The sequence below is a fragment of the Oryctolagus cuniculus genome, chromosome X (assembly GCF_051225735.1).
Source record: "Oryctolagus cuniculus isolate XC-2025 breed Fujian yellow rabbit chromosome X, ASM5122573v1, whole genome shotgun sequence".
Classification (NCBI taxonomy): Eukaryota; Metazoa; Chordata; class Mammalia; order Lagomorpha; family Leporidae; genus Oryctolagus; species Oryctolagus cuniculus.
This window is the reverse complement of record NC_142888.1, coordinates 37,850,975-37,870,146: the sequence shown is the minus strand read 5'-3', so window position 1 is coordinate 37,870,146 and position 19,172 is coordinate 37,850,975. Positions and strand designations below refer to the sequence as shown.

At 42.8% G+C, this 19,172-nt stretch overlaps 1 protein-coding gene across 7 annotated transcripts in view; it reads left to right on the top strand.

Moving 5' to 3' along the window:
• Positions 1-19,172, top strand: part of WNK3 (WNK lysine deficient protein kinase 3) — a 174,193-nt gene that overhangs the window by 80,244 nt on the left and 74,777 nt on the right. The gene's annotated exons all lie outside the window — the stretch shown is intronic.

Below are 19,172 nucleotides of genomic sequence, written 5' to 3'. Positions count from 1 at the left end.
GAACATGTTTTTATTTATCTTCAATAATACATAGGAATAGAATTGCTGAATCATAGAATGTGTTTAACCTATTAACAAATTGCTAGGTTTCTAAATTGGTCACGCTATTTTACACTAGTATCAGCAGTATGTGAGAGTTCTACATCTTTGTCAATATCTGGTGATATCTTTTTAATTTGATCTATTCTGATGGATGTGTAGCGATATGTCTTTGTGGTTTTATTTTGTATTTCCCTGACAACTCTGACGTTAGAATTTTTTTTTCATGTATTTGCTATGTGAAGTGTCCAAGTCATTTGCTCATTTTATTTTGCTTGTGTTTATCTTTTTATTATTGACTCATAGTGGTTCTTTATATTATCTGGATGATACTGGTCCTTTGTCAGATACATGTTTTACAAATATATTCCCCAGTCTCTGGATTGCTCATTTGTTTTGTAATGTTCTCATTTGATATGATAAAGTAGTTAATTTTTATGAAGTTTAATTCATCACAATTTTGTATTGTGGTTATTGCTTTCTTTGGCCTAATAAACCCTTGCCCACACCCAGGTTACAAAGATACTCCCATGATTTTATGGTATATTTATGTCTATGTCCATCTTCAATTAATTTTTTTGTTAAGATTTCTTCATTGTAGGGAGGGAGGGGGGAAGGTAAAGGAAGGGGAGGATAGGGGAGGGGTAAGAGGAGAGAGAGAGAGAGAGAGAGAGTGAGTTAGAGAGAAAGAGATCAAAATCAATTCTCATATGCTAGTTCATTCCCCTGAATGCCCATATTGTCAAGGGCTGGGTCAGGGCTGGAGCCAGGAGCCTGGTACTCAATCCTTGTCTCCCATGTTGGTGGCAGGGACCCAACTGCTTGAGCTGTTGCCTCCTAGGGTATGCTTTAAGAGGAAGCTGGAGGACCACTGCTGGTAAAGCCAATGCCTATAGTGCCAGCCTCCCATATGGGCACCGGTTCGAGTCCTGGCTGCTCCACCCTCGATCCAGCTCTCTGCTATGGCCTGGGAAAGCAGTAAAGAATTGCCCAAGTCATTGGGCCCCTGCATCCATGTGGGAGACCCAGAAGAGGCTCCTGATTTACCCAAAGGAAATTAAATTGGGAAATAAAAGAGCTGTCTGCACATCAATGTTCATTGCAGCTCAATTCACAATAGCTAAGACATGGAATCAACCTAAATGCCCATCAACAGAAGACTGGATAAAGAAATTATGGGGTATGTACTCTAAAATACTATACAGCAGTAAAAAAAAAAAAAAGAAATCCTGTCATTTGCAACAAAATGGAGGAATCTGGAAAACATCATGCTGAGTGAAATAAACCCGTCCCAAAGGGACAAATATCATATGTTCTCCCTGATGAGTGACAACTAACTGAGCACTTAAAAGGAAACCTGTTGAAGTGAAATGGACACTATGAGAAACAATGACTTGATCAGCCCTTGTCCTGACTGTTGAGGAACAACTTACTATTTTATTCCTTTTAGTGTTTTTGTTTTTGTTCTCTTTAATACCTTTGGTTGAACTCTTTAATTAACACAAAATTACTCTTAGTCATTTAAGTTTAACTGAAAAGTGATCCCTTTTAAATATAAGAGTGGGAATAAGAGAGGGAGGAGATGTACAGTTTGGCACATGCTCACTCAGACTTACCCCTAATGGTAGGAGTAAGTCCAATTCAATCCCGTCAAGGTGGTATGTACTAATTGCATCTTGTTAAAGTGATCAGTTTCAGTTCATAATTGATCAAAAATATAGGATTGAGTGTCAAAGGGATTACATAAATAAGACCAGTGTCTGCAAATAATTGATAGAATTAAAAAGGATAGAATGATCCTACATGGGAAGCAGGATACACAGCAGACTCATAGAATGGCAAAAGCCCTAAACAGCACTCCGGCCTCAGAATCAGCCCTTAAGACATTTGGATCTGGCTAAAAAGCCCATGAGAGTTTCCCAGGCATGGAAAGCCAAGATAACTCTGGCAAAAAAAAAAAAAGACCTAAATGAAAGATCTCTGTGAGATCCCAGTGGAAAGAACGGGCCATCAAAGAAGGAGGTACCTTTCTCTGAAGGGAGGAGAGAGCTTCCACTTTGATTATGGCCTTTTCTAAATAAGATCGGAGTTGGTGAACTCAAGAGGCTTCCATTGCCTTGGCAACTCATGACAAGAGTCTCAGGTGATTACTGACGCTATAAATAAGAGTGTCAATTGTTAAATCAACAATAGGAGTCACTGTGTACCTGCTCCCCATGTAGGATCTCTGCCCTTAATGTGTTGTACTGTGAGAGTTAATGGTAAAACTACTACTCAAACAGTACTCTATACTTGTATGTCTGTGTGGGTGCAGTCTGTCGAAATCTTTACTTAGTATATACTGAGTTGATCTTCTGTATATAAAGATAATTGAAAATGAATCATGATGAAGAATTGGATGGGAGAGGGAGTGGAATATGGGATGGTTGTGGATGGGAGGGATGTTATGGGGGAAAAGCTGCTATAATTCAAAAGTTGTACTTTGGAAATTTCTATTTATTATATAAAAGGTTAAAATAAAAAAAAGAGGCTCCTGGCTTCATATTCTTGCAGCTCCAGCCATTGCAGCCATCTGGGGAGTCAGCCAGCAGAGAGAAGATTCTCTCTCTCTCTCTCTCCCTCTCCCTCTCCCTTTCCCTTTGTAACTCTGCTTTTCAAATAAATAAATAAATAAATATTTGAAAAAAAAGGAAGCTGGAATTGGGAGTGGAAGAGTCAGGACTCAAACCAGATCTCTTTTGTCTTTGGAGATTTTTACCTTTTATTTTCTTAGAAGTTTTATGCTTTTGTAGTTTATATTTCAGTCTTTGATCTATGCTAATTTTTATTTAAAGTTCTGAAATTTAGACTGAAAATTTTTCAGGGATTTTTTTTTAGCCTATATGTACTCAATTGCTCTAGAACCATTTGTTGAAAAGACCATCCATCATTGAATTGCCTTTATACTTTTGTTAGAAATTAGTGGGACATATTTATGCAGGATTTTTTTCTGAGTTCTCTATTCCATTTAGCTCATTTATGTTTCTGTCCCTCTGTTACAAACTTGAATGCTGTGGCTATGTAGAAAGTATTAATACTGGGTAGAGTGATTCCTCCTACTTCATTCTATTTTTTTAAATCTTCAAAAATTTGTAACTAGTTTTTAACATATTTAGTGTGATTTGCAGATACAATCTAAGAACATGTTATTCCCTTCCTTCCTTCCTCCCTCTCTTCCTTCCCCTTCTCCCTCCTACTCTCATTCCTTCTCCCTTTGTTTTTTTCTTTTTTTTTTGTTTTTGAGATAATATATTTTAAAATTACATTACAGTAAAAAGGCTTAATACTTCAAGTAAGAAGTTTAACAAGTAAAAAGCAAAAAGACCGTAGTTTATTGAGAATATAGACAATAGCTATAAATAATAATTGAATGGAAAAATGACTTTTAGTTAATTCTTTTTAAAGATTGTTTTAGCTATTCTGTGTCTTCTGCATTTCCATATAAATTTCACTTTATTTTAAAGATTTATTTATTTGTTTGAAATGCAGAGCTACAGAGACAGAGTGAGAGAGTTCTTTCATCCATTGGTTCACTCTCCAAATGGCTGAAATGGCTGGATTTGGCCATGTTGAAGCCAGGAGACAAGAGCTCCATCTTAGTCTCCCATGTGGGTAGCAGGGGCCCAAACCCTTGTTCCATTTTCTGCTGCCTTTCCAGGTGCATTATTAGCAGAGAGCTGGATTGAAATTGGAGCAGCCAGAACTTGAACTGGCACTCATATGGGATTCCAGAATTGCAGGCAGCGAGGTAACCTGCTGTGCCACAATACTGGCCCGTCCATATACATTTTCTTATTTTATTTATTTTTTGTCAGGCAGAGTTAGACAGTGAGAGAGAGCGAGAGAGAGAGACAGAGAAAAAGTCTTCCTTTCCCGTTGGTTCACCCCCCAAATGGCCACTATAGCCGGCGTGCTGCGCCGATCCAAAGCCAGGAGCCAAGTGCTTCCTCCTGGTCTCCCATGTGGGTACAGGGCCCAAGCACTTGGGCCATCCTCCACTGGCTTCCTGGGCCACAGCAGAGAGCTGAACTGGAAGAGGAGCAACCGGGACAGAACCGGCGCCCCAACCGGGACTAGAACCCGGGGTGCCGGTGCCACAGGTGGGGGATTAACCAAGTGAGCCGCGGCGCCAGCCCATATACCCTTTCTTAAAATATTTATTTATTTATTTGAAAGACAGAGTTACAGAGAGGCAGAGGCAGAGGCAGAGAGAGAGAGAGAGAGAAATTGATCTTCCGTCCACTGGTTCGCTCCCAAAATGGCCGCAAGGGCTGGAGCTGTGCTGATCCAAAGCCAGGAGCTTCCAGGTCTCCCATGTGAGTGCAAGGGCCCAAGGACCTGGGCCATCCTCCACTGCCTTTCCAGGCCATAGCAGAAAGCTGGATTGGAAGTGGAGCAGCCAGTACTTGAACCGGCGCCCATATGGGATGCTGGTGCTGCAGGCACTGGCTTTTACCCGCAATGCCACAGCACTGGCCCCTCCATATACATTTTAGTTCTACAGCAAATCTTGCTGGGCTTTTTATAAGACTGTATATATTTGAGAATATATTGGGTATGGGGCTGGCACTGTGGCGTAAGAGATAAAGCTGCTGCCTGCAGTGCTGGCATCACATATGGGCACCGTTTCCAGACCCCTCTGCTCTACTTCCCATCCAGCTCTCTGCTATGGCCTGGGAACACAGTGTAGGATGGCCATGTCCTTGAGCCCCTGTACCCACATGGGAGACCTGGAAGAAGCTCCTGGCTTCTGATCAGTGCAGCTCTGGCCATTTCGGCCAATTGGGGAGTGAACCAGCAGATGGAGGATTCTCTCTCTCTCTCTCTCTCTCTCTCTCTCTCTCTGTAACTGTGACTGTCAAGTAAAATAAATTTTAAGAAAAGAGATTATATATTGGGTCTTGAAGTCTATGAACATGTTGCATCCCTTCATTTATTTAGGTCTCATTTGTTTATTTTATCAGCATTTTGTAGTTTTCAGTATATAGACACTGAATATCTTTGGTTAAGTTTATACAAGTCTAACATTTGATTCATCTTGGTATTAGTGTGATTTGATTGCCTTTTCTCATTTTAGTTGTGACTTTTCTTTTTCTTGGTGTATGACAAGTGATTTTTTTTATTCTGGACATGTTGGGTATTAATGATTAAGGACTCATGATCATATTTAAATGTTCTATTTTACCTTGTTCTATTTCTGTGTAATCTGGCTATGAGTGTCTGCTGGGGTCCACCTGCAGAGGTAAAATGTGTTTCTCTTGGCTGCCAGATGTTGTTAGATGGGGAGCAGAAGATGCTGATGCCTTTAACACTCTTTCTCTGCTCAGCTACTGGGATGTGGAATTCTTTACCTGGCTGCCTTCTACTCCTGGGAAGAAGGTTGGGAGTTGTGAAATCTGCAGGGCTCTCTGCCACTGGGTAGAGGACTGGACCATAATGCCCTGGATTGCCTTATGCTGTGTGGTTAAAGGCCAGGCAATTTCTGGCTTGTATCTTTTTCTGCTGCTTGATGGAGTGCCAGGAGCATCCTGGGTCTGGAAGACTCTATGCCATTATCTGGAAGATTGGCAGATGTTTTCCTTAATCACGATCTGCTGCTATGTGAAGGGCCAGCAGATACTAAGCCTGATGGTACCCCTTATATTGGTAGAAATTTGCACCTGGTGTTAGATGGGTTCCCTTTTTGTCATTATTGTGGGAAAATCAATCCGGACCATGCTGGCAGGTTTTAGACTTGGTGAGTTAGACCCGTAGTCCTACAGGCAGATTGAACTCCTTGTTGCTAATGTGTATGAGGTGTGTACTGAGTCAACTTGCAGATGCTGTGTGCATATCAGGCCTGCTGGTGGTGGAAGCTGGTTCAGTGTGGGGTGATTTGGGTTGGCCAGGTTTCAATATAACCACTGTTGCATACAGATTGGTCTTGGTACCACTGTTGTGTAGTGTAGTATGGAGGCTGTGCGGTGGGCAGGTTGCTACTCCTAGGGACAGATAATACTCACTGCTGCCACCAGATATGAGGTGTGGGTTGGGGTGTCCTGCCTGCATTCTGCTATTGCCACAAATCAGGCCTGTTACTGCTGATGGGTGTTGGGCATAGTGTAGGTTGACATGCCTGCATTATATGGTTGTTGCTATTGCAGTGGGCAGATTAGCCCCTCTGCCACCAGTGAATATGGTATATGGGGAGGTTCAGCCTGCCTAGGCTCTGCTGCATTTACTATTTGTTTCTTCGTTATAAGTATATAACAAATTCTTGTTGCTGATTGTTGCATCTAGATCATCTTGTGTAGGTCTTTTTTATCCCCAAAGAAACCGTTTATTTAGTGAGTACAAATTTCATAAGTACAACTTTAGGAATATAGTGATTCTTCCCTCCATACCTACCCTCCCACCTCCACTTCTGGGGTTGGCCTTCATTGAACATGAGTCTCACTTTCCTATTTCTTCATTTATCTAATAATTACATATTTCATACTGAATATTATGAATGATACATCATAGACAGTCTGGATTTTGTTACAGTCTTCCCATAAATGTACATTTTTTTAAATTTGAGAGGTGAGGCGATGTGTGCCTCCAATCCACTGCTTCACCCCCAGTGCCCACATTGCAAGGGTGGAGTTGGGGCCAGAGACAAGAGCTTAGAACATAATCCAGGTTACCCATGTGGGTGGAAGGAACTCAATTATTTGAGCTGTCTCTGCTGCCTGTCAGGGTCTATATTGCCAGGATGTTGGATTCAGGAGCCAGAGCCAGGAATTGAACCCAGGCACCCAATGTGGGACAAAGGTGTCTTAACCACTAGACTAAACACCTGTTCCTAAATGTAGACATTTTGTTTATCAAATTCCAAACTCCTGTAAACAGATAGCAGTTCTAATCTTTGTATAGTTCTTTTAGCCTTAGCTGGATTTTTTGGATTCTCTCTGGCAAGCTTGGTTCTCAGATTACAGAATTAATATGCATAATTTGAGAATCCCATTCTATAACTGTCTCCTTTCTGATATTTCCCATGTCTCTTTCCTCATGGGACAGGTGCTATGAAAATCCTTTCTGTGCTTTGTCTTCTGAGTTTTAGCTGCTACAGGGCTGAACCTCAGGTGAAAAGCCAGAAAAATGACAAATTTACCTACTGCCTTTCCCTTTCTTTCAAGTACACCTTCCAACCTTTTTCTGTCTACTTTTGGTTGCTCTCCCATGCCATCAGATTTTCTTTTAAAGATTTATTTTATTTTTTCGAAAGAGAGTTACAAAGAAAGGGAGAGACAGAGAGAGAGATGCTCCATCTGCTGGTTCACCCCCCCCCCCCAGATGGCTGCAACAGCAGGAGCTGCACTGATCTGAAGCCAGGAGCCAGGAGCTTCTTCTGGTCTCCCAGGTGGGTGCAGGGGCCCAAGGACTTGGGCCATCTTCCACTGCTATCCCAGGCCATAGCAGAGAGCTGGATTGGAAGAGGAGCAGCTGGGACTAGAACTGGTGCCCATATGGGATTCTGGCGCTTCAGGCCAGGGCTTTAACTCTCTGTGCCACAGCACCAGCCCCACCAGATTTTTTTAAAGATATGTTATTTGTTTATTTATTTGAAAGGCAGAACAGTAGAGAGAGAGGGGCAGAGATATCAGGCAGTTGTTTTTTATATCTGACTAGCACTCTTAGTTATCTGTGGAAGAACTAATTTCATAGAATGATTACTAGAAGTAGAACCTCTCTTTCTTAATGTTTGAAATTGTAAAATTTCATCCCTGACTTAATAAAAGTGACCATTATATATTCATCTATAAATGCTGCGGTCTTGATGACAAAGGGATGAGTGAATTTCTAATTTTGTTTTTCTGTGACATAAGGGAAGTTGTTATTCAGCCTGGTCAAGGAGCAAACCGTACCTATATTTTGTTTTGGTTCCCCTAGTGACAAAAAAGTCTTTGGGTGGGGTTGTGGGTGGGGGTGCAGATACTTGGTCTGGTGCTTAAGAGACCCACATGCATATTGCAGTGCCTTGCTCTAATTCCTGGCTCTGGCTCTTTGTATTCCAGCTTCCTGCCAAAGCAGACTTTGGGAGGCAACAGGCTCAAGTAGGTGGATTCCCTGCCACCCATGTGGGAGACCTATGTTGGGTTCCAAGCTCCCAGATTCAGCCCAAGTCAGTCCTGACTATTTTGGTCATCTGGGAAGTGAATCAGTGGGTGGTAGTGTCTTCTCTCTCTCAGGGCTTCGAATTTCTGTTTAGTGGGCAGCCTAACACCTCTTCTTGTTTTTCCATTTTATTTCTCCATATGGCAATGAATTAAAACAAATAAGAGACTAGGGCAAATAAGAGACAGGTATTGAATCTAAATTCAGATGTGGCTATGATTGTTTTATCAGATAGCTTGGAAAACTGATTCTGACTTTTTATCTACTGCTGAGGTCAACATTTCTCACCTCTTGTAGTGTGATGTGTTATTACTAACACATTAGTACTTTTTGTGGTTGACATAGTGGTCTAATCAAACATCCATTTAGATGGTTTCATTTTCAGTTATTGGAGAGAAATCTTCTGTCTCAACATTCTATGTGAAATTGCCTCTTTACTCAGTATAATGTTTGACTATCACTTTGTTTTTCTGCCAGCATTCTACGTGAAATTGCCTCTTTACTCAGTATAATGTTTGACTATCACTTTGTTTTTCTACCATAGTATAATATTTGCATTGTTCTATTTTTTTAAAAAAATCTTTTTCTGATTATTTTAATTACATGAGTAATATACCAATATATTTTCCTGATTAAAAAATGAAAGCAGTGCAGTGCAGGGAAGTCTCATTTGGCTACATGTTCTTGTATGTTACTATTGTGGGGCATATCCTCCCAAATCTTTTTCAGTGGCGTTACATATAAGATATGTATCTACAGACCATATATAGTGTACATGTGTGTGTGTGTGTATATATATATATATATATATAAAATTCATAATCAGTGTGTCTCCAATGAGCTCTGCTTGAGAAGTTATTTTTTAAGTTATGAGAGGGGGAGGGAAGGAAGGAGAGAGAGAGAGAGATCCCATATGCTGGTTTATTCCCCGAATGCCCATAGTCGCTGGATCTGGCCTAGGGCTGAAGCCAGGAACCAGGAACTTAATCTGGGTCTCCCGTGTGGATAGCAGGAACACAACCACTTGAGCCATCATCTGCTTATTCCCAGAGACCACACTGGCAGAAAATTGGAGCTGGGAACCAGAGTGGAGAATCAAAGGCAGGCACTCCAACATGGTACATGGGTGTCTTAACCACTAGGCCTAAAGACTGTCTCAAGGGGGTTTGTTTAAATGAAGAAAAGATCTCATATTTATAAGAATGAAATTTGGTTAGGTAGGAGAGAAAAATAACTACTGGAATGATGTCCCTGAGTCAGGAGGAAATGATATTTAGTTTTTTTTTCTTTTTTAAAAAATTATTTATTTGAAAAGGGGAGGGGAGGAGGATGGGGAGGTAACTACTGGAGAGTTGGTTCACTCTCCAGTTGGCCTACAACAACCAGGAATAGGCTAGAATGAAACCAGGAGCCTGGAACTCATCCTGGTCTCTTGTTTGGGTAGCAAGGAACCCAAGTACTTGAGCCATCACTGCTGCCTCCCAGAGTGTACATTAGCAGGAAGCTGAATCACAAGTGGGCTTGGATTTGAACCCAGAAACTCTAGTATTACATGTGAGTATCCTAAGTGATAACTGCTGTATCAAATATCCACCACATAATTTTGTTTTTAAATTAGAGGGGTTAGCCTTAGCATAGGAGCCCAAACATATTAACCAGAATAATAGGGCCAAAAGTAGAAAATATGGGCACAAATGGTGTTCCATGGGTAGATGTTACAGAAATTCTGTTTTTGTTGGTTTTTAAAATTTTTCTCAGTGAAATAACAGTAGGGTCATCAGCTAATCATGAAGTTGGGAGATGCAGTGTGTATTAAAAGTTTGATGGCATCATATTGATTGAAATAAGCAGATACAGAAAGACAAATAGCATGGATCTCCCATATATTGGAGTTAAAACAAACAAGACCTCAATCTGAACACAGAATGCTGATCACTAGAGTGTGGGAGGAATAAAAAGAGATTAAATGTAAAAAGAAGAGAAGGCTGGTTGTTGTTCATTAATTGTGACAAAGATATTAATAGGAGATATTAATAGGGGAAATGAGGTGAGGGGAATATGGGAATGCACAAAGCATTACTATCTCATGGTTTAGTTTATAAAATTAAAACTATTCTGAAATAAAATGTTAAAAACATTTTTTAGGTTCATGGAAATGTGTGAAAAATTATGCATGGATTTCAAATGTTTTTTCATTCCAGAATAAACTTACCTTTATTTCCATGTTCCACAAGAAAAGTTTGATGATTGAAAAGAAGGTATAAAATAGTTGTGTAGAAGAATGATACTAGAATAAATGGATACGAGAAATGTAGAGAGATTGCTAATAACCCTCTTGAACTTAATAATTCTACACTTGGTCTTAGCCAAAAGGCCGAGAAGCAATTGAACTTAATAATTCTAAAGAGTTAATCTCCTTGTTGAGTTTATTGTTTCTCATTTTTTTTAAAAAAGATTTATTTATTTATTTGAAAGTCAGAGTCACACAGAGAGAGGAGAGGCTGGGTGGGGAGGTCTTCCATCCGCTGGTTCGCTCCCCAGTTGGGCGCAACGGCCGGAGCTGCGCCAATCTGAAGCCAGGTGCCAGGAGCCAGGAGTTTCTTCCATCTCCCACATGGGTGCAGGGGCCCAAGGACTTGGGCCATCTTCCACTGCTTTCCCAGGCCACAGCAGAGAGCTGGATTGGAAGTGGAACAGCCGGGTCTCAAAGTGGTGCCCATATAGGACTCTGATGCTGCAGGCAGCAGTTTTACCAGCTATACCATAACACTGGCCCCAGTTTCATGATTTTTATCTGCATGAATAATGTGAATAGGGGCCAGCACTGTGGCACAGCAAATTAACGCCCTGGCCTGAAGCGCTGGCATCCCATATGGGCACCGGTTCTAGTCCAGGCTGCTCCTCTTCCGATCCAGCTCTCTGCTCTGGCCTGGGAAAGCAGTAGAAGATGGCCCAAGTCCTTGGGCCCCTGCACCCCGTGGGAGACCTGGAAGAAACTCCTGGCTCCTGGCTTCGGATCAGCACAGCTCTGGCCATTGCGGCCAACTGGGGAGTGAACCAGTGGATGCAAGACCTCTCTCTCTCTCTCTCTCTCTCTCTCTCTCTCTGCCTTTCCTCTCTCTGTGTAACCCTGACTTTCAAATAAATAAAATCTTTAAAAAAATAATGTGAATAAACATTATAAGAGAAAGATAACAGTGATTTTTGTTGTTGCAAATATTTAGCATTGACAACTAGGAGCAGGGATTTCATTAGGGTTGTTGATGTTTTTAGGAACAGTGACAGAATGGCCAGATTTCAGATTTGAATGCATCAGGAGTCAATTAAATGTTTCATATGAATTGTTTATATCTACATATCAGCATATCTGAGTTGTAAGGTGACTCTAGAAATTGTGGTTTGTATTAACATTTCCTATTTTATTACTAGTTCATTGCTGAACTCAATGGAATAATTTTTTTCAAATTTTTTTTAAGTTTTATTTATTTATTTATTTGAAAGTCAGAGTTACACAGAGAGAGAAGGAGAGGCATAGAGAGAGGTCTTCCATCCACTGGTTTACTCCTCAACTGGCCACAGTGGCCAGAGCTGCACCGATCCGAAGCTAGGAGCCAGGAGTTTCCTCCAGGTCTTCCCACGCAGGTGCAGGGCCCCAAGGACTTGGACCATCTTCTATTGCTTTCCAGGCCATAGCAGAGACCTGGATCGGAAGTAGAGCAGCCGGGACTCGAACTGGCATCCATATGGGATGCTGGCATTGCAGGCGGCAACTTTACCCACTATGCCACAGCACCAGCCCCTCAATTCTTCTTAATCAGTGAAATAATATCTTCACATTTCAGTCTTAGTAATTTCAGTTCTAACCATAGCATACTTTAGACTCATAAAGATAATTAGTATAGATATTAGTGCTTTGTCTCTGGTCACATTTCTGATGATGTTAAGGACGTTAGTCATTTGGGTTGACTGTCCCAATAATAGTTGACATTATTCAACCTCTTCTCTTTTGTAATCTAAATCAGTTAGAATATTGAAGATGTTAAAGTAGGGGAAGTCTTTCAGACTGATCTCATTTCCCCAGGAAGGAACCAATTTAAATAGTAGCATAGTTGAAATCTTGCATTTGGGCAGTTCGTGGAATGAGCTAAGGGACTGATTTTATATGGATTACCATTATAATATACTTGGGGAATGTCGCTCCCCCTCTTCGTGGAGGAACGACACAGGACCCTGCGCTGTTCTTTCGTCTGCTCGGCCCTCCCCGGGTTTGCTGCTGGTTCTTCCCGGGTTGGCTACTATCCCTTCCACCTCCGTGGAAGGGCAGTTCCCCCTGGCCACATTCCCCACTTCCGCAGGGGAGCGGCACACCGCCGGACGGCTCTTCTCGGGGGCTGCACAGGTGTTCCTTCAGCTAGATGTTCCCCTTAGATGTTCCTGGTGCATGCCGTCTCTCTCCTCCTCTATAGTCCTCCTCTGCCAATCCCAACTCGGCTGCCCACACGCCGAGTACGCTGCTCTCCTCCAATCAGGAGCAAGTCCTACAGTTTATTGATTGAACTGGAGGCAGCTGTGCGGAAGCTGTTTACTTCTCTCCCAGCGCCATATTGTGGGAGAGCAGATGCATAGAATAAGTCTTAATTCCAGTAACTCAGTCCAGTCCGGATTGCTCCCTACAGATCCCCCTTTCTTTTTATTTTTTGGCGTTGATACGCGCCTGTCTTCGGTGTCCCGCGGCACACACTCTGCTCTACTTGCTAGAGTTGCCACAGGCTCTTACAAGTCCTATCAATCAGGCAAACCGAATCCGGGTCCTCTCTTCGCCATGTTGTGAGGAGGTTTTTAGGCGCTGATGCGTGCCTGTGTTCGGTGCCCTGCAGCGCATGCTCTGGTCGAGCCTGCAGGGGCTTACAAGCCCTATCAGGCAAACCGAATCCAAGCCTTCTCATTGCCTTTTTGTGGGGAGGCCTTACTGATGTTAATTCGTGCCTGTCTTCGGTGACCTGCGGCGCATAAGCTGCTAGCCGCCCAGGTGCTCATCGCCTCACTAATCGGGCAGACCGAATCCAAGCCTTCTAATTGTTGTATTGTAGGGAGGCCTTTCTATTTCTCTGTTTCTCTATCTCCGGGCATTCCTATTTCTCCCATTTTACTTCTGTCTGCCAACATTCCCATTTCTCTCACTCCACTTCCAAACTTGTGTTTCTCCCCGCAGCTTCCCGCTGCCCGCCCCGAGGCTACTTCTCGGAGGCTTCCCAGCTGAGCCGCTTCAGCCCGCGCCTCTTTCATCTGCGCAGCTTCCCGGCTTTGCGCGGCTTGGCTTCGCGCTCCGCGGTCTCCACGCCCTTCGCATCTGCACCACGGCCTCGCGCCAGCCCCGTTCCCTATCTATTCACGCCCCGTGCTCTCTCTGCACGCGGCAGCTTCCGCGAGTAACACAGCGTAGCTTACGTGTCCGCCACTAGCATTCAATCTAAGTTCCCCGGGCTAGCCTGGCGAATTCAACCCAGCATACGTCTCCGCCCCACGGTTTGGCTTCCCGTCCTTTGCTCCCCGGGCTAATCAGACGGATCCCAATCTGGCTTACGTTTCAGCTTCTGGTTTCAACTTTTCGCCCCCTATTCCCGGGCTAACTTGAGAACCCCAAAGTGGCTTTCGTGTCCGCCTTGGCCTGCCCCCCATGGCTTCAATTTCCCTAACATTTTTCTCTACCCGGTATGTTTCCCCAAGCTTTCCTCCAACAATACTCCTCCCTCATTTCTCCTGGCCTCTCCCCACAGTCCGCGTCCGAGTCTGTTTGTTCTAGCTTTCACTTTCGCTTTCGACCTTAGAGATTTCTCCCAGCTTCCCCCCGTAGTCCGTATCCGAATCTATGCCTAGGCTTTCAATAGCTTCTTCCGGCTCCTTTTTCGTCCGGCTTTTCCCTAGGCTGTTTGCTAGTCTCTCTCTCCGGTATTTTCCCAGTTCTTCCCGTTTCTTCCCTCCTAAGTTTGCTATCCGTCCTAGGTTTCCTATCCGTCCTAAGTTTCCTATCCGAGTCACGGCACCATTATGTCGCTCCCCCTCTTCGTGGAGGAACGACACCAAACCCTGCCTAGGCTTCATATCCGAGTCACGGCACCATTATGTCGCTCCCCCTCTTCGTGGAGGAACGACACTAAGCCCTGCCTAGGCTTCATATCCGAGTCACGGCACCATTATGTCGCTCCCCCTCTTCGTGGAGGAACGACACAGGACCCTGCGCTGTTCTTTCGTCTGCTCGGCCCTCCCCGGGTTTGCTGCTGGTTCTTCCCGGGTTGGCTACTATCCCTTCCACCTCCGTGGAAGGGCAGTTCCCCCTGGCCACATTCCCCACTTCCGCAGGGGAGCGGCACACCGCCGGCCGGCTCTCTCGGGGGCTGCACAGGTGTTCCTTCAGCTACATGTTCCCCTTAGATGTTCCCCATAGATGTTCCTGGTGCATGCCGTCTCTCTCCTCCTCTATAGTCCTCCTCTGCCAATCCCAACTCGGCTGCCCACACGCCGAGTACGCTGCTCTCCTCCAATCAGGAGCAAGTCCTACAGTTTATTGATTGAACATAAGTCTTAATTCCAGTAACTCAGTCCAGTCCGGATTGCTCCCCACAGGGGAAAAGGTGAATTGTTGTTTTGGCAGACTAACCGCCATTAAAGTCATTTTTCTGCTTTGTTGTATCATGCATGTTATATTCTCAATTATGTGTACATTCAGTTTTAAAACCATAGTTATAATAATTTGTGCTTACTATTGATTACTGGCTTTAGTATATACCACCAGTTATTTTTTAAGATTTATTTATTTATTTGAAAGACCAGATTACATAGAAGGAGAAACAGAGTAAAAGATCTTCCATATATTGGTTCACTCTCCAATTGGCCACAGTGGCCAGAGCTGGACCAGGCTGAAGCCCAGGAGCCAAGGGTTTCATTTGGGTCTCCCACATGGGTGCAGGGGCCCAAGCATTTGGGCCATCTTCTGCTGCTTTTCCATAACAGCAAGCAGGATCAGAAGTGGAGCAGCCAGGACTTGAACGAGTATCCATACGGGATTCTGACATCACAGGTGGCAACTTAACCTGCTATGCCACAGTGCTGGCCCCCGTTACCAGTTTTTAATACCACCATCTCCTATTATTGATGCTTAAATTTTGCAGAGTGCCTCTAGTTTGAAGAATGGCTTTGTATAATTTTTTAACAATACTTGCATATCTAATTTTTGATTCTTTTGATATCTGAAACTATTTGGTAGTAACTATATATTCTATATAAATATAAAATAGAATTGGTTATTTTACATGGTAATGCTTTTCCTCAATTAAATAATGAAAAATTCTGTTAACCAGATATATACAGTATAAATATAGACTGGAGCCAGTTTGTGCCATTAGTTAGAGCTGAATTTGAGCTCTGGCTCTTTGAATATTAACTGAATTGAGGAAAGTTATTTAATCTGTCTTAGCTTTGAGTCTTTTCATTTGTAAAATGAAGTTTAAAATGCATATCTTGCTTTTGTAACTTATTTTGAAGCATATAAAAATAAGATGAATTGATAGATATATGATAATTCATATGTAGTAAAATGCTATGGGTGGTAGATAAATGGTTTTCATGGGAACAGTTCATTCATTCAGGTTTTCTGTCTGTTGGAAAATCTTTATTATGTTAGAAAAATATTCATGTAAAAGGTTTATTAGGATTAGGGGAGATAAAATGCAAGAAGTGCTTGATATGTAATAAGTGCTCAGTAAATAGTGGTTGTTAAAAACAGTTCTAGGGAGAGGATTTCCAACACTAATAATACAATAAGGCAGTTTATGAAATGTTTAAAGTACCTCTCAGTTTTACTCACATTTCCTTTACTCCAGAAAAGCTGAATAAGAATCTCTGGGATGTTGCACATGGACTTGGATTTTCTTTTTTCTTTCTTCCCTACTCCTCTTGTCTTCTCTTTTCTTGGGTATTATAAAGTGCAGCCAAGAGGCCAGCACTTTGGCATAGCAGGTAAAGCTGTTGCCTGTAGTGCCAGCATCCAATATGGGCACCAGTTTGACTCCCGGCTGCTCCACTTCCGATCCAGCTTTCTGCTATGGCCTGGAAAAGCAATAGAAGATGGCCCGAGTCCTTGGGCCAATGCACCCATGTGAGAAACCTGGAAGAACCTCCTGCCTCCTGTCTTTGGATCGGGCCAGCTCCAGGCATTGGCAGCCTTTGGGGTGTGAATCAGCAGTTGGAAGACCTTTCTCTCTCTCTCTCTCTCTCTCTCTCTGCCTCTGCAACTCTGCCTTTCAAGTAAATAAATAAGTCTTTAAAAAATAACCTTATAAAAATAATGAAGTACAACCAGGACTGAGATTCACTGATAGGCAGAGGGGAGCAATGGTGGAGCACACAGAGGAGAAAGAAGGGGTAAGTTGGAAGAGAAGCCTCTGTGTAATAGATGAGGGCCTTCTGCTCTGAAGTACATCTTGGAATGACTTGCAAACGACTTCATTTGTCTCCATACTCAATATTGGTTTTCATTCCTTATAGATTCAGCTTCCTCCTTGGTAAAACAAAGATAATCATACCTACTACTTAGAATTCTTTGAGGACTGAATTTAAATAGTAGTTATTTTAGGCCGGCACCACAGCTCACTAGGCTAATCCTCCACCTTGCGGCGCCGGCACACTGGGTTCTAGTTCCGGTCGGGGTGCCGGATTCTGTCCCGGTTGCCCCTCTTCCAGGCCAGCTCTCTGCTGTGGCCAGGGAGTACAGTGGAGGATGGCCCAAGTGCTTGGGCCCTGCACCCCATGGGAGACCAGGAGAAGCACCTGGCTCCTGCCATCGGATCAGCGCGGTGCGCCGGCCGCAGCGCTCCGGCCGCGGCAGCCATTGGAGGGTGAACCAACGATAAAGGAAGACCTTTCTCTCTGTCTCTCTCTCTCACTGTCCACTCTGCCTGTCAAAAAAATAAATAAATAAAATAAATAAATAGTAGTTATTTTGTTATAGTAAAAGTAAAAACAATAGAACAATGAAGGAGATTTATTGAACAGCTGTTCTTATGTCAGGTATTAGTTAAGCACTGGAGATATTAGAATAAATCTTAACTTTTCTCCAAAGTGCTCATAGTATCATGAAAGAGAAAGGTCTAGAAACAAATTAATGAGAGTGTTTTTTTTTTTTTTTGACAGGCAGAGTGGACAGTGAGAGAGAGAGACAGAGAGAAAGGTTTTCCTTTGCCGTTGGTTCACCCTCCAATGGCCGCCGCGGCTGGCGTGCTGCGCTGATCCGAAGGCAGGAGCCAGGTACTTCTCCTGGTTTCCCATGGTATACAGGGCCCAAGGACTTGGGCCATCCTCCACTGCACTCCCGGGCCACAGCGGAGAGCTGGCCTGGAAGAGGGGCAACCGGGACAGAATCCGGCGCCCCGACCGGGACTAGAACCCAGTGTGCCGGCGCCGCAAGGTGGAGGATTAGCCTAGTGAGCCTCAGTGCCGGCCTTAATGAGAGTGTTTAAGTGCTAAGATAGAAAGGAGAGAATGGTATGGCCCATAGAAATCTAGGCCTAATTTTCTTTCTCACTTGGGCCTTGTTTGCATTCAGCAGAAGAGTCTAGAGGTGCTTTAGGTTTATTGGACTTTTCTAGCAAATTATCAGGCTCTCAGATATTCAGTTATCCCATTCTTGGTAGGAAAAGGAATTGGTGCCCATCTTTCTTATAAAGTTGAAGGTAAGGTATACACTGTTTCCTGTCTCCCCTTTATCTTCCAGCCTAGTGAACACATACTTAGGATTTTTTTGCCTAGATTAATTAGACTAGCCCTAATTTTAGATTAGATAATGAGCTATTTAACGTAATCACTGCTTAACACTGAGAGTAAACACTTGAGCAAATATATGTATGCATTAGATTGAACAAAATACATTCAACCTAATAAATGTTTGTAGTCAGGAAACTTCAGAAGAATGATGGTGAGTCCCAGTAAGATGGAGCAATAACAAGGTTTCCTGGTGTATAAATCTAGTGGACAAGACTATGCATTAAGTAGAGAAACAAAACATAGTTACTATGACATCATCCTGGAATTACATTCTAGAACCACTTGTAATTATGGATGGGATTATTAATGAGGTTTTCTACTGGTCCTCTTCATCATGGATATTTGGTATATCTGCCTTTTTGTCTAACAGCTGCTGTCATATTTTTCCCAGGAGTTTCAAAACTAAAATTACCAAGAGGTGCTGCACCCCTTTTGCACATCTCTGTCAGGATTATGAAACTTTCATTTGATTTGTGATGTCTAAAATTACTATAGTATATGCTGTAATAGTGGGACATGCCCTGTGATGATAGATTTGAGGGTTGGTAAGTCTATTTGTGTGAAGTTGAATTCATATTCTTCTTATTACCAAAGAAAGATGCATATAGAAAAATTTGTTTACTACCTTGATGTATATTCTTCCAGGCTATTTTGTATGAATATCCACATGTGTACCTCTTAGGTAATCATGATGTGTGTTTTACATTTTCAAAGTGTTTATTTTTTATTTATTCATTTAAGAGGTAGAATTACAAAAAGAGAGGGAGATGGGGAGAATGGTTTCCATCAGCTGGCTCACTCACTAAATGGCTATTAACGGCCAGAGCTGAACTGATACAAAGCCAGGAGCTAGAGGCTTCTTCTGGCTCTCTCACACAGGTGCAGAAACACAAGCACTTGGACCATCTTCTACTGCTTTCACAGGCCATAAGCACAGAGCTGGATCGAAAGAGGAGCAGCTGGCTCTTGAACTGGAGCCCATATGAGATGGCAGCACCGAAGCTGGAAGCTTAGCCTACTACGCCACAGGACAGGCCCCCCAATTTGTGTTTTCTCTTATAAAACTCTTTTTTATTTTTCACCTAAAACATTGTCTTGTGTATTTAAGCACATTTTATTTATTTATTTGCATACGTGTT